Source organism: Gracilinanus agilis, chromosome 4, assembly GCF_016433145.1.
Source record: "Gracilinanus agilis isolate LMUSP501 chromosome 4, AgileGrace, whole genome shotgun sequence".
Classification (NCBI taxonomy): domain Eukaryota; kingdom Metazoa; phylum Chordata; class Mammalia; order Didelphimorphia; family Didelphidae; genus Gracilinanus; species Gracilinanus agilis.
Genome location: NC_058133.1, coordinates 2,820,246 through 2,832,982, shown reverse-complemented (window position 1 = coordinate 2,832,982; position 12,737 = coordinate 2,820,246).

The window sequence follows — 12,737 nt, the reverse complement described above, 5'->3', positions numbered from 1 at the left end:
AGGGCCAGACCTTTTCTCTAGGCTGAAAGGTTTGGGTGTGTTTGCTTGCTTGCTTGTTCTCCTTCAGAGGGGGAGCTGCCAGCTTGAATGCTCTGCATAACGACTTCCATTTTCTACTTCAAGTTGCCAGTAGGAGCAGGGCAAAAGGCGAGATCCTAAAATCTTGGGCAGAGCAGAGACAAGCGTGGGCACAGATCCACACAAACGCGTTCCCTAAATGCGAAATCTTTTCCCCTTCTTTCTCTTTCATTCCCTATTTGTAATGAAGAGTCCTAGAAGAAGAGGGGATGACCCTTCCCGACCCAGGCGCCATCTTCTCTACTTACATATATAAGGGGAAGAAGAAACACAAACAAAAATCCCAACAGAACCAGGGAGGACAACTTCGAAAGGGTGGGAATGGGGGAGGGATGGGAGTCGCATTTTCTGCTCTAAATAGAAGGCGATGCTGCCTCCATCTTGTGAGGGAAGATGAGGCTCTTTCTCAACCCTATGATAAATTTGTAGGATGCCTGAAGCCCCAGACCGTTTTGAAAAGAAAAGGAATCGTCAGCCCTCGATTTAGGAAGGTTCTTGAAAGGCTCCCAAGTCAAACACCCTAATTTTATAGATGAAGAAATTAAGTCAAAGAAGGTTAAGAGATTTGCCCAGTATGTGCAGCTATTAAATATCTAAAACAAGATTTGAACCCAGGTCTCCTTGACTACAAGCTCTACATTCTATCTGGTACATGAGTTCAAGCTCATGCTGTTCTGCAAGACTTTGTAGAAGGAACTGGTGATCTTTTAAACCAGTGATTCCCAAAGTGGGTGCCACCACCCCCTGGTGGGTGCTGCAGAGATCCAGGAAGGCAGTGATGGCCACAGGGGCATTTATCTTTCCTATTCATTACTATTAAAATTTAAAAGCAATTCATTTCCAGGGGGCTAAGTCATATTTTTTTCTGGAAAGGGGGCGGGAGGCCAAAAAAGTTTGGGAACCACTCTTTTAAACCATAGAAGAAAAAGCTTAAGGGGAAAATAAAAGCTGACTTCAAATATATTGAGGAGTCTATAGCATAGAAGAGGAATAGACCTTCCCCTCCTCCAGTTAGGCATCAGAGGACAGAACTAGGGACAACTGGTGGAATCCGGAATGCATTTCCAACCAGTGGAGCTTTCCAAAGTATTCTGAGAGGGGGCAGCTGGGTGGCTCGGTAGATTTAGAGCCAGACCTAGAGACGAGATGGGAGATCCTATGCTCAAATCTGACCTCAGACACTTCCCAGCTGTGTGACCCTGGGCAAGTCACTTGACCCCCATTGCCTGCCCTTACCACTCTTCTGCCTTGGAGCCAATAGGAAGTTAAGGGTTTTAAAAAAAAAGCGTACTAAGGCCCTCTTTCCCCTTATTGGAATTCTTCCAGCAGGGGCTGGACAACCATTTCCCTAGTCTGTTGTAGAGAGGATTCTTGCCCAGGTCCATTTTGGGGGAATTGGCCCCTGAACTCCCTTCCGACATGGGCAATAGAAAGGACTCTGAAGCTCTCTGCTGAGGCTTCTCTGAGCCCCTCAAAGAGCAGAGCTGATCCCAACGGTAAAACTAATCCATGGCATGGCTTAGGTCTGACCTAAAGGAAGCCAAATGGAGGAAAGGGTGGCCGCCCGCCGAAGGGACAGTATTTGAATGAGGAATCCTAGCCGGCAGCAGGGATCCCGGCTGAGCCTGGCCGGCTGTTTGTTTCTCTTGCTTGGGGAGGTGCCTATCCAACTGGTACCTCTTCTGCAGATCACACGCAATTGCAATGTACAAATGTGCAAAAACACTTGGGCTGCCCAGTTGGGCTGGGAGCAGGCACTGTGAGCTACAGCTATTGCACGTGAGGCTGTAAATGCTGGGGAGACATTTCCTCCCCCACGCTGCTCCTCAGCATTTGACTTTCCTCCCAGCAGCCTCTCCTATCATCATACTTTTCTAATAGGGGCTCCAATCCGGCCATGGGTCGCCCTCAGTCTCGGCACAGAATCATAGAATGTGAGGACTGGAAAGGACCTCAGAAGCCATCGTGCCCAGAGCAGAAACCCATGTGCGAAACCCCAGGCTAAAGGAGTCCCCACCCGAGAACACGCTGAGTGGCCATCCAGCCTTTGCCTGAAGACATTTAGGTGTTTCTCATCTTAAACAGTGGATGCGTCTTTGGAGAGAATTACATCCCCAAGCCCGGCAGTGGTTAGGCACCTGCTAAAAATGGCTGTTGAATGAAATCGCATCAGAGAGCCAGAGTAATCCAATGGGATTTATTCATCAAGCACCATACAGTAACTAGAAGAGGCCCATAGGTGGTGCAGTGGGTAGAGCACCAGGACTGGAGGAGCAAGACCCAAGTTCTAATGCAATCTCAGACACTTCTCAACTGTGTGACCCTGTTTGCCTCAGTTTCTGCATCTGTGAAATGACCGGGAGAAGGAAATGGCAGATTGTTCCAATATCTCTGTTGAGAAAACCCTAAAATGGGGCCAAGGACTCGAACACAATGGAAAACAACAGCAGCTATAATAGATCTAGATAGAATTAATATAAGGCATTAAGGTTTATAAAGGGTTTTATGCTCTTATTTTGTCCTCTAACAGAGTAGGTGCTATTATAATTATCCTCATTTAACATATGAGGAAACTGAGATTAAGAGAAAATGATTTACTGAGGTTACCCAGCTAGTAAGTGTCTGAAGTCCACGTTCAGCTAACCCAACTCCAGCCACCTAGCCGTCTTGCACATGCTACAAAGACAAATTTTGAGAAGGAAAGTCACTGCCCTGAAGGAGCTTACTTCTACCTCAGGCGTTCCCAAACTTTTTTGGCCTGCCGCCCCCTTTCCAGAAAAAATATGACTTAGCCCCCTGGAAATGAATTGTTTTTAAATTTTAATAGCAATCAATAGGAAAGATTAATGCCCCTGTGGCCATCACCGCTCCTCTGGATCACTGCAGCACCCACCAGGGGGCGCTGGCGCCCACTTTGGGAATCACATTCTACTTGTACACAGGAGGAGATACAACATAAACAGATGAATAATAATTTATGGAGAAGGGATAATCAAGAGATTAAGATAATTACATTTTGTAAAACTAAGAGATAATCAAGGTTTTATAAGCCAAATCTTATTTAGAATTGTACCAGGGAATTTCCTTCTTAATGAAAGGGTTGTTTTTTTTTTTCATTTGAGGTTATTTATTTTTTTTGTTACATTAAAATACCCAGACTCTCTTTCCTTCCCCTCCCCCATTAGAAAAGGCATTATTTGACAAAAAGATACAAGTATATGTAAACTCGTGCCTTCCATTTATCAGTTCTTTCTTTGGAGGTGGACACATGCAATCATTCTTCAAAGAATATTTCTGTTGCTGTATAGAATGTTCTCTTGGCTCTGCTCATTTTGCTCTTCATAATTTCATGTAGGTCTTTCCATTAAAAAAAAATCAACCTGATCACCATTTCATAAGGAGCATCAGTATTCCCTCACAACCATATGCCCCAATTTGGTCCACCATTGTCCAGTGGATGGCTAGCCCTTTGCCACCACAGAGAGAGCTGCTGTAAATCTTTTAGAACATGGAGGTTCTTTTCCTTTTTCCCTGCTTATCTTAGGAAATAAACCAAAGGGTGGTGTTGCTGGGTCAAAAGGTACACGCAGTCTTATAACCCTTGAGGCGTAATTCCAGACTGCTCTCCAAAATGGTTGGATCAGCTCACAAATCACCCAGCAGGGTATTAATTGGTGTCCCCATTTTTGCACATTCCCTCCATTTGCCATTTTGCCCTTTTATTGTTTTAGCCAGTCCGATAGGTACGAGATGACATCCCAGACTTGTTTGGATGTGCATTTCTCTAATCAATGATGATTTAGAGCATCTTAAAATATAGGGGTGTGTGTGTGTGTGTGTGTGTGTGTGTGTATCTTTGGGTTTCTTCATCCAAAACTTCCCACTTTTGACCGTTTGTCAGTTGGGCATTTAATGGAGTTACAGTCATTTTTTTTCAACAAAGCAAAGGTGGTTATTGTGATCAAATAGCATTTCTATAGAACTTTAGAGCTCTTGCAGCACTTTGAACTGTCTAATTTAATTCTCACAACAGCACTGTGAGGTTAGTGGTGAAATAGTATCCCAATTTACAGATGGAGAAACTGAGACTGAGCCCAGTGCAATGGCTCCCTCCAGCTCCCACGCCTGGTCTAGAACTAATTCGCCATGGTTTGTCAACTCCAAAGTCAGCTCTTAGGGCAGCATGCCCTCACTCATCCCTTTTGTAAACTTGACTTCGGAACAAGGCATTTTGGGAGGAATTCCCAGCTCAGGAAAGGCCCCGTCTGGTCTAGGTGACAGAAGCTAAAAGGAAACACAGAAAAGAATCCAGATGAATGGAAATTAAGCTGAAAGAAATCCCAGTCTAGAGAATGAAAGCAAGCCCACCTTTGCTTAGCCTCTGTTTTTAAGCCTTTGCCTAATGACTGAAAAGGCCCTTTCTCTCTGCAGCTGATGTCTCCTGCTTCAAGCAACAGCAGTGGCTCTCTGTCTCCTTCCTCCTCCTCCGACTGCCTGGAGAGCCGGGGAGGCCCCAGTCGGAGTCACGTCGCCGCCCTCCGGAGCCGTTTTGAACTCGAGTACGCCCTGAATGCCCGATCCTGCATGTACTGGTCCCAGAGGTAAGTGGTCCTTCCAGGCGTGTGGGCCAACCAAAGTAGAGATGGAGAAGCAGCAGAAAAGGGGATGCTCTGGTTAGAGGACCAGCTTGTTAGAATTCTTCTTGTTATGCAAAAATAAGTCATCATTCCTCCCCTAAGCCTAAGTTTACTTGCGTGAGAACTTCTCTTGGGGCAAAGCCCCAGCCGACCTAGCCTGGTTCCACCGTGGTCAGTTAAGTTCTCTCCTCCTCGAGTTCCAGTGTACTTACTGGCCTCTTTACACATTGTATTCCCCCATAGAATTGAAGTTTCTTGAGGGCAAGAGCTATGTGTTTTCCCATGATCCCCTTGTGTGCCCATCCCTAGACCAGGGCTACACCCATGGAAGGTGGTTTGAACGTGCTTGGTGAATCGATAGGTCTGAGACCTGGGATTTCATCGAAAGCGGCAGGTAAGCAAACTCCTTCCAACAAGGCAGGCGGTACCTTCTGATCTCAGTCACACTGAGAGGTTGAGGGCCTTTCTTGGAGTCACGTAGCAGGCATAGGTCAGAAGCTGGACTTGAACTCAGGTCCTTCGGAGGTTGGCCATCTGTCTGCTGTGCCACCTGGCTTCTCCCTGATAGACTGGACTGGATCGGATGGGAAGAGAAGATCCCCTTCCCTCTCGTGAACCTACATGCATATCAATAACCAACTAGCAGTGAGCTAGTTCTGTCTTCTGAAAGCTGGTGGGAAGGGTGTCCTCGGTGCTGGTGGGGTTCTCCCAAAGTACATGAGGTGCCAACGCCTTGACAGCCGTAGGTGCGATGCTGCTCCTGGCTTTACAGAGATATTTGGGGATGGAGATGTGCAAGTGAGGCATCAAGCCTTTAACGTATGCAGCATCACAAAGAAAAGAATTGTGGCCAGCTGCCCCAAAAGCCAGACGCGCTATGGACGATCTGGGGGTGTTGTTGGCTTGTTTTGTGCTTCCCTATTAACCAGCCTTGCACACAGAATAGGTGGTGCCTCTGGGTCAAACGTGCATCTTTTGATTCAACATGTCAGACATTTATTCGGTGCTGATTATATACAATTTGTTGAGTTATTTTTTAGTCATGTCTGATTCTTATTCATCCTATTTGGGGTTTTCTTAGCAGAGATACTTTGGGTGGTTTGCCATTTCCTTCTCCAGCTTATTTTATAGATGAGGAAACTGAGGCAAGCAGGGTTAAGTGACTTGTCCAGGGTCATACAGTTATTAAGTATCTAAAACCTGATTTGAACTCAGGAAAATGAGTCTTCCTGACTCCAGGTCTGGCACTCTATCCACATGGCCTTTTGCTAAGTATGGGAAGAGATATGAAAGTTTAATAAGGTAGACCCTGGAGTAAAGCCCATGACCCTGGTGCTCAGTAGTGTGTCAATGTGCCTAAGAGGGCCTGCCTGTGTTTTACGAGGCCTGAGGGAAAGTCATCATGGACTGGGAGAACGAGGTTGAATGCCTTGGAAGAGATGGCTACTGAGATGGTGGGCTCTGTCTGTCCCCATCAGCCCCAGCAGCCTGGGAGCTCAGGGCAGTTCCCAGAAGATTCACCCAGGAATGTCTGAAGCCTATATGCCCAGGGGATGTCTAAAGCCTCAAGAAAGATGCTAAGAGAAGAAACGAGGAAAGGACAGAGAAATCCCGCCAAGGAGGTGATCCCCGTCTCAGTGGACAGAAGGGTCAGCCAGAGTCAGATCCAGTCCCCAGAAGTGGAACAATATGTCCAGGGTTGGAGTCACAGGACCAAGAGTGTATTCCTCTGCAGCCCATTGCAGGAAGAGAGATGGGGAGCACCAAGGGTCATTGAGCAAGGCCAGCTTCATCCTCTGCTGCCCAGGGATGAAAGAGAGCCAGGCAGCAGCCTCCACACTGGGCATTCCTTTTGACCCAGCGACACAACTGCCTGGCTCCCAACAGGATCAAAGGGGGGACAGGACTCCTCTGGACAAAGAGACCCACAGCAGCCCTTTGGTAGTAGCAAGGCACAGGAAATGAAGAGGGTGCCCATCCAGTGGGGAATAGCTGACCGAGGTGATGGAAGTCCATGCAGCAGAGTACTGTGGAGCTAGAAGAAATGGAGGGAACAACATCCAAGAAACCTGGAAAGCCTCCGATGCAGAGTGAAGTGGGCGGAACAGGAAGGAGAATTTATACTTGAGCCAAAGCTTCAGAGAAAGAATTCTCCGCCACAACTGCAAAGCCTGCTGGGTGAGGAGGGGTCCAGCTGGGCTCCTCCTGCCACAGGAATGATGGACTCAGAGGGCAGAGGGAGGCTCCAGAGAAAGGCCACTGGGGGATTTGTTTCCTGGGAGCTTCTGTGCTTGTGCCGAGCCTTGTTGTTCTTTCCAGGAGGAGGGGAAGAAAAACATACCGCCTGGTCATCATCGAAAGGGTATTTAATCCCACGGAAGAGGAAGATGAGGAAGAGAAGGGAGAGGAAGGGAGGTGGCCCGTCCTAGGCAGAAGCAGCTTGTCCAAAGTGAGCCCCCAAGTGCCTCAGGAAGACCCCACATAAAGAGACATCTTCCAGGTCACTCACTGTGTCTTGGGGTCACTTTGACGTGATCGAGCTTTCCTAGATCCATATTCATGGATTTTAAAAGTTCATTTCTGTAAAAGCCTCCCATTCAGATATTGAAATGCAGCATTTCCATCTTGATCTAGACTGACCTACTGGAGGGAAATGAAGAGAGTAAACTGGCGCTTAATTAACAATCAGGCTTTAACTAGTTTCTCCTTTCTTTCCATTTAAAGAGCTTCCCAGCAGGGCGACCTCTCGCAAAGGCTGGGGGCTCTTAGCTACTACTTCCATCTCCTCCAACCTCTGACATTCTAGCTAGAGCACTTCAGGTAAGTGCCTTCACCGCTCAGCCTCAGTCTCCCCATCTGTTCAGTGGAATCCCATCTACCCCTCAGGGTTGTTCTGAAGATCAAATGAGATCAGATCTGCAGCAAGTCTTTACCACAGAATAGCACTAAAGGAATGCTACTTATTATTTTTTATTATGTAACCAGAGATAACCTTTCCTGTTTTTGTCCTTATTGCACCAAGCCCCCGGCACGGCAGACCCTCCTTGGTGAAACTCTTGTCCATTCCTTAACTATCCGCTAAGAAACACCAAGTGGATGAGAAGTGTCCGTGATCCCGACTGTTCTGGACAGGGATAACCTATCCAAGCGATCCATCGGTGTCTGCAGGTCTCACTCATGAGACCTGCAGATGATCCTCAGGGAGAAGCGGGAGGAGGAGAGGAGAGAAGAGAGACTCCCGTGTGGCCTTGGGGGAACCATCAGGTTCTCTTCATGACCTGAGCTTCCCCTCAAAGTCCCATTCTCTTGATGCCAAGATTTTCCTGGTGGCAGGTTGTGGCTGGGAGCCACGGAATCTTCCAGGCTGCGAAGAACTGAAATAAATAAGTGCTCAGAGGACAGAGCAGAGGCAGGTCAAAACTATAAAAACAAGGCATCTGACAAAGAAGGGGCGAGGAAGATGGCGCCGAATGAGATGGGCCGGCCAAGAGGCGCAAAGCTGGAATACCGACTGGCTAGTTAACGCGCACCACAATAACCCCGAACTGTCCATTAGTAAGGGTCAGAGATGGGATTTGAACTCATGTCTTTATGCTTCCTCTCCTACACACACACACACATCAGCACAGGCTGCTGACACATGGACTACGGTTGGAATTGAAGTCAGAAAGACTTGAGTTTGAATTGTGCCACCGTCCCTCATTAACTGTGAGACCAGGAGAGGCCCCCCCACCCTTCTCTGCCTCATCTCCACCTTGCCTAGCTATGGTGAGCATCCGATGAGATGCCCGTGGAAAGTCCTTTGCAAAGTTTAAAGCTCCGAGGGCAGCTAGACCAGGGCTCGACGCATTGGCCGGCTGGCTGCAACCTATGAGCTCCCCCCGAGACATTGTAGGGAGTCCAGGAACTTTGATTCGAAAAAACGCGTCTTTATGTTCGATGGCTTTGGCTCTCTTTTGATCCGAGGTCTTCTGTTTTCTGCACTGAACCGCTTCTCTCCGAGAGGAGGGCCTCCACGCCGAGAGGCTTCCCCAGACTGCCCAAGGGGCACCTGACACACATTCCCAAAAAGGGGAAAAGGAAGCCCTGGACTTGGCCTTGCTATCCAGATCCACAGCATCCGCTCTGGCCCCTTGAAGCCCTCCAGTGAGGGCAAGTCCAATAGGCAGCCAATGGAATGCCATGTTGGGCCAGCTCTACTTGACATGAAGCTTTTCCTCCCATGAAATTAAAAGCTGGCCCTCTGCCATGTCCACCCGTTGCCCTCTGGGGCCAACACAAAGTATTTTTCCCAGGACAGACTTTTACATCCTTGAGGGCAGTTGTCACATCTCTCCTCACGGCCTCAGTATCCCCACCTCCTTCAATGGCTCCCAGTAGGGCGTGGGCTCAAATCTCTTCGCTCTCCTGGCTGTCTGTCCTTCCTGGGTGGCCCTTCCTAAGAGGGGTACCTCAAGCCCGGCAGTCTAAATGGGGTTTGACCAGCAAAGAACCCAACACAACTCTCACCTGGAAACCTGCAGATGTCAGAATTCTGGCATCACATCCAACAAGGGTTCTTCCTCTTCTCTGGCGCTACTCCAGCCCCAGAACCAGTGCCCTCGGGGCACAAAACACACCGCCTTGGAGGTTCTTCACCAATATTTGCCTCAATGGCCTCTCCAGAGTTACACGGATAAAATGCATAAAATGAAATCTAAAAGAGGACAAAGAAACCCATTGCACTGAAATACAATTATCTCTCTATCTCTATTGCTCTCTCTAGCTAGCGAGATCGCCATTGCTATCTAGTTATCTAGATATTTATCAAGAGATGATGATATCAATGTCGACATTATTTAGGACTCATTACGTAGGCAGTGAGGGTGGATGTAGACACAGCTTTGACTTTGGAGTTGGAGGATCTGAACTGGAATGTCAGATCTTCTAGTCATGACCCTTGGGACTTGGGGAGTCCATTCCACCAGCCCTAGACTCAGTTTCCCCATCTGGAAAAGTAGAGGAATAGATAATATTACCTCTAATGTCCTGTTCACTTGAAAAGCTATTCTGCTAATAGAACAAATGAAGAAAAAGAAGGCTAGTTCTAAAGGAAGAGTCAGAGACAACTTCAGCAGAAGCCAGTCTTAACTGCCCCAAGCTGGAGTAGCAGGACTGGGGAAAGCAAATCTTGTTGTTATAATTCGTTTTCTAAAGCACAGCCCCAAGAGATAGATAATAGAAATATTATTCTTCCCATTTTATAGATGAAGAATTCGAGTCTCAGAAAAGTTGTGACAGTAATAACTATAAGTACTTATATAACTCTTTAAGGTTTTATAAGCACAATCTCATTTGATTCCTGCGGCAACCTTATGGATTAGATGTTCTTATTGTCTTCACTTTAGAGATCAGGAAACTGAGGCTAGGCTAGTGGCTTGCCCAGGGTCATACAGCTAGTAAGTGTCTGAGGCAGGATTTGCACTGAATTCTTCCTGACTCCACATCCAATGAGCCAGCCACTGCGTCACCTACTTGACTAGTCATGTAGCTTCTTAGGGGCTGAGACGGCGTCTCTTTCTCATTTGGATCCTCAGTGCCCACCATGGTGCCTGGTACAAAGAAGGTATTTAATTAGGAGTCGGGGACAGAATGTCAGTACTTCTGACTCCATGTCTGCTGTTCTCTGCTTATATTTGGCTAATGGTCTCATTAAATCAAAAGAAAGAAAAGAGAAAGGACTGTTCACTGAGAAAAGAGAAGGGAAGGGAAGGGAAGACTACTGTTTCTCAGTTGATGATAACTGTTATGATTAAAAATGATATAGATGGTTATTAAAAGAAGTATTAATATTATAATTAAGGCCATGTTGGTAAAATATAAGATGACCACACGCCTGCTAAGATCTAATTCAAATTCCCCACCATACCTTCTCCCACCTGGCTCCCTTGTACCCAAAGCAACGGTCCCAATCAAGTCCTTTCTATTTAAGCTACGTCATCACGTAAGACCAGAAACCCATTGAATCATGGGAAATGTAGTTTCCAAGTCCCCTAAACATCCACAGGAAGTTTGTCATATATCTAAATATTTAAAACTCAAATGAACCCCCCAAATTCCAAATAACACGTCAGAAGTGTAACACAACGACTGGTTTGGGGTAGAAGGACTTGGATCTGAATCTTGGTTTTGCTCTCTGTGTGTGACCTTGGGCAAGTCACTGCCATTTTACCCCCACTGTAAAATGAGGGTCCACAATGACATGACATCCAGCCTCTCTTCACTTCTAAATCTATGATCCTGTGAGACTTCAGGGCCTCACAAGAAATCAAAGGTTGGATATCTTGGGGTGGGGGGTGGAGGCCATAAGGAGTGGGCAGGGCAAGGGGGCAGGTGTGGGGTGCTAAGGAAAAGAAATAACCAAAGAAGCACGTAGGGGGAGCCATCAAGGCCACACTTAGCCCTCCTTGTTTACTTGGAACCCAACATCAATGAATGCTTTCCATTCTATAAGAACCTTCCCAAGCAGCCTGGATGGAGTTTAACAGTCTCTGGTGTTAAAGATTTAATGACGAGTTCCCTCGGCACTCCCGTCCCCAGGCTGCCTACGATTCTCACAGTTGCTCCAGTATTCCCTCGGGACTCGCCGATGCTAGGAAATTATCTCGCACTTGTTGGTGTGCTACTGTCTAATTGTTCACGTGTCTCTACACTTGTGGAGGGGGGATCCGCCCTCCTCCCTTCTTCTGTCCCCCGTCCCCCATGCCGGAAATCTCCCGCGAGAAAATGAGTAGCTGAACAAGTGCTTCTATTAGCCCCAAAGGAGACCCACCCTTTCCCTCTGGTGTGGAGAGACAGACATTTTCTTCCCCCTCTTCAAAATGGATTTAGGCTCTACTGAAAAATAGCTTCTGTATTCCAAGTAGGTCTCAGGAAACCCCGGTTCACATGGAGGAGGAGAGGATTTAAATATAGCTTCTTGGGCGAAGAAGACCTAGTTCCGAGTTTTTAGAGAGTGCCACAAGGCCATATGTTGGGAGTGTTCGTTGGAATAGAATCGTCAATTCAACTAGAGAATGATTCGCTCACTTCTGAGGTCTCTTTGATGGCCAAATAAATGAAATCAAGTAAAAGGTGAATTCACCAAATCACTTGGCCTATGCCTGATTCTGGGGGGAGGGGGAAGAAGAGAGACACAATAGTGGTCTTCAGGTCAGAAGGCAAGGTTGCATCAGGCCTAGAGATGGGAGGTCCTGGGTTCAAATCAGACACTTCCCAGCTGTGTGACCCTGGGCAGGTCACTTGACCCCCATTGCCCACCCTTACCACTCTTCCACCGAGGAGCCAATACACAGAAGTGAAGGGTGAAGAAGAAGAAGAAGAAGAAGAGGAGGAGGAGGAGGAGGAGGAGAAGGAGGAGGAGAAGAAGAAGAAGACGACGACGACAAGGTTGCAAATAGTAGCTCTGCCGTTCTACTTCCCTGAACCTCTCAGCTTCCTCTGGACATGATAACATTGGAAGTGGCCACCTCAGGAGAATGTGCAGAGGAGAATGCTTGGAAAACCCTAAAGGGGATCCCTTAGGCACAGAGAATGGTCCGTTGCTCATCTCCCTTTTCTGACTCTTTACCTGCCTGCCCCCCCCTCCTGGTTGCACCTCATCCTGGTTCCCCTCAATGCATGTGAGCAAATGAATGTTTCTGTTCCGTGGGCACCCCTGCCGAGGGTTCTCTGGCCTCTGTGAGGAGCCCTTCAGAGGTAGCCGGCCTTCTACCAAGTCTTGTTGGTTCTTGTATCGTTTTCTTCTCTCTGTTGCCAGTCACCAAACTCATCCTGGCTCTCCGCAGGCCATTTGACAGCCTCCTGGTCTGTGGCCTGTCCCTGTTCTCTCTCCTCTCTCGGGCATCCTCAAAAGCTGCCCGACTGACGCTGCTTAAAGGAGACAGAGGGTGCCACTGCCTTGCTCGAGAACATTCTTGGCCTCCTATTGCTTTGACATTTACAACCGCCCCCCCCCCCCCCCCCCCCCCCCCCCCCCCCCCC